At 38.2% G+C, this 3,453-nt stretch overlaps 1 long non-coding RNA gene across 1 annotated transcript; it reads left to right on the top strand.

Moving 5' to 3' along the window:
• The first annotated feature begins 437 nt into the window (after positions 1–437).
• Positions 438–1,977, top strand: LOC138970380 (uncharacterized). Its single transcript, XR_011456916.1, has 3 exons — positions 438–604; positions 1,187–1,402; positions 1,842–1,977. It is a non-coding gene; the product is annotated as an uncharacterized lncRNA (long non-coding RNA).
• Positions 1,978–3,453: the final 1,476 nt, after the last annotated feature.

Raw genomic sequence — 3,453 nt, 5'->3', positions numbered from 1 at the left:
TTTACAAACTCAAAAATGTTTGGGTTTTTTTTGGTGGTAAAGGACAGGGTGAGAAAATGAACAACAAAAACGTGTGAAAACGAAAGTCCGCTGACGATTTGTAAATGTGTTGAGTGTCTTGTCTCTATGTATAGTGAATCCAGTCTCTTTGCGCGATTTTTAAAGTTAGTTTTATTGGTCTACATTTGGGGTGAAAAAAAAAAAAAAAATAAAATAAAAAAAATCCCGACCTACTGACCCTATTTTTTTTAGCCATGTTACCAGAAACAGACAATTTTTTTTTTTTGGCCTAAAGGAAGCAATCTTAAAATTTTGCCATCGCTTAACTCCCCTGGCTAGTGACGTCAAACGTGGAACACACTGAGCGAGCAAACATGGCGTCAAGTGTAGCAGAGAGAGACGTTGCATTGCAACTCTCGTGTGAAAGCAGCGATTTCGACTCGGATTTAGAGATGAACGTGTTTCAATCACAATCACAATCTTGTGGAGCCCCTCAACCATACCAGTTTGAGCCTCAGATTTCGAGTAGCGACGATGATGGCAGTGAAGGAGAAAGACAGGCACATGACCAAGTGGACCCAAGTCGTCTGAACTCGATGCATTGGTAAATTTCACACTGTGCGATTACTTACCATTTTGTGACACTGTTTGCTTACATTATCAGAGATTTTGAAGATCTGAACACAACAAAGCTAGGCATAGAATACCAACTATTGAAAGTTAACAATCACTGTCAACAATCAACTCAGTGTTCATTTCATGTGTTTATTTTTCATCAGTGCAGAACTTTCAATATCATCTCCTTTGTGAATAGCAACAGCATCTTTTTTTTTAGTTTGTGGAATTGTAGTACTTGAGTTTGGTTTTTTTTTCTCCACAGGATTGTCATGTTTGTGTCTTTGTATCACCAGGCTTGAATGTGTTTCAGTTTTGTGTGGGTTTTTTTTAAAGGAAAGTTGCATGTAATATTGAAGAACTGACCAAACACATCAGTGTTAAAATAAATTGAGCAACATGATTGGAATCAAATTTTTGCACACAGATGGGGAAAAGAATCAAACACAAATAAAGTTGATTTGATTAAAAGAATATTTTATTGATCAAAAACCAAAACGCAGACTGACAGAGTAAGTATGTTTGTGCAAACAATTTTATTTTCCTCTCCTCTCCTCTTCTTATGCACTAGGTGTCATTGTGACAACTGTGAGCTCATGGACACAATCAAAGAATGTCGCTGTTGCACAGAAATGGAGCAAATGGAAGCCTTGATGAGAGAAGAAGGTGTGAACTGCATAACTCATCACCCAGGATTCCAGTCAGTGTGTCTGGATATCTACGTACTTCGTACTTGCTACAGATGGTGCCAGCAACAGTATGGAAGAGATATAGCTGATGAAAACAGGTATATATATATAATATATCAAGGAGCAAAATTACAAATCATGGTTCAATGTAATAGATTCATTTACATATGTCGCGCTACTTTTCCTATACTGTCACGACATATATGTCGCGTTACTGGCTCAGTCTGTTTGGTCGGTTACGATTACCTCCCATGAATGCGAAAACCTATATGATCGTTTTTCTTTATTTTTCTCTCTGTTAATTGACCAGTGGCTATGTAACCTGTGTTGCAGAATTGCACCAGTGTAAGGGTTTTAAAATAACATTTACACCCAAACCAAATATCTTGCTGCAATGTAAATTTTATCATCGACACCATGTGATACAGTATACATGAGAAAGATGTCTGCTGCCTGATATTCATGCATTTTTAGTTTACTTGGAAAGTACTATTTACATGGACATTACATAGCATGCCTAATTTTGTCTGTGTGCAGTCGCTACCGCTACACTGCATACCGTATGCTGGCAGGGTTTGCATGGGGATGGCTGGGCAAGGATGTACGAGTAACTCTCCCTGCTTCTGCTGTCAGGAAGATCCGGGAAACCTTTCCTAACGCTACAGGCAATTACACAGGATATTTGGAACCCGAAAACTAGTTCTTTTAACAGTTCACTATTGTGCCAGTAGATATTTTGCTTGGTTTGAAGCAGTTGTAAAGGTTAAACATTCACATCTACAGGTCCTGACTACATGTGGTCGTATTAGCACTCCTTGTAGCTGTACCGAGACTTTAGTGCTCTGACTGCCTGTTCTTTGTTAGGCTTGGCATATTATTCACAAAGGGGCGGAGGCAATGGTTCAACCTCTCGCAACTGCTTGATGGACCGTTCCATGTCTTGGATGCTGTGTGTAGAGGCCAAGTCCACCACTCGTTCCATCAGTCTCCCCACATAAGCTGCAAACAAATGAGAACTTTATTAAGTGACCCTCCACCAACTTTGAAATAGGCATAATCTTCTGTGGCTGTTAGTGTTACCTTCCCCTGCACTGTTGTATGGATTGCTCCTGTATGAATGTGTATAAATGTTTTTTCTTTATTTTCTTTGAGCCGTCAAAGAAAAAGAAAATGGTGCAATACATTTGTGACATTGATTGCTATTTGTCTTCTTCCTTACTCTCTGATCTCCATTAACTTAAATGTTTGGAAGTTATTCTTCTACCTCTTTCATGCTTATCCAATGGGCCATTATTTTGTATGTACTTGCAAACCGAACAACACAAAAATAACTTTTGTACCAAAAGTCTGAGCTTGTGAGAGTAAAAGAACATTTACCAAAGGTGCAATCCACTTTCACTTCCTGGATGGAATAGTCCTTCTTTGATTTCCTGTAGACCAAACTGTAGCGTTCCTTTCCGGTCTGGTCAGAAGCCTGCAGTCTGTTGTTGTTTTCGTTAAAATGCAGAGCAGCTATGATTGTCCTGAAACAGTGTTTCATTTGACAAGGTACAGTATTTTGTAATTGCAAGTTCCATATCTCTATTGCCTACCTGCTTTGACACAATTGTGGTAATTATTGACAGAGCATAACATACTGCAAAGAAATTCCTCTTAGTATCTCCAACTGAAATGTGATAGGATGAGTGCACATTACCAACCGCCACACATGTACACTTTTGCATAGTGCTAGCAGGTACAGTGCTCATTTTAAGGCTTACAATCATTAAGCAAAAACTATCAGTCTGCTAAAGACATATCATCTGTACATTAAAAAACTGCAGATTATGACATTTGATACTTGATATCCAGAAATAGTCTAAAGTCTAAAACTTTCCTGACTACTCTTGTCTGAAAATAATTAATTGACCCACCCATACACACACCATATAAACAGGACCACCACCACCTTTTTTTAAAAAATAATTTACTTACTTTTCTGTGCAGCCTTTGGGGTGACTTGAATGTTCTTGTTTCTTTTTATCCTGCGGTGTGTCTGAAGTAAAATATTGTCACCAAATTATGCAAAAAAATCTGCTAGAAAATGATGATAATACAATAACAGTTGCTCAATGGATAAGTTTGTAGAGTATTTCACTGACAGATCCAG

The sequence above is a fragment of the Littorina saxatilis genome, linkage group LG7 (genome assembly GCF_037325665.1).
Source record: "Littorina saxatilis isolate snail1 linkage group LG7, US_GU_Lsax_2.0, whole genome shotgun sequence".
In the NCBI taxonomy this organism is placed as follows: Eukaryota; Metazoa; Mollusca; class Gastropoda; order Littorinimorpha; family Littorinidae; genus Littorina; species Littorina saxatilis.
The sequence above is the reverse complement of the archived record's forward strand: the minus strand, read 5'-3'. Positions and strand labels throughout refer to the sequence as shown.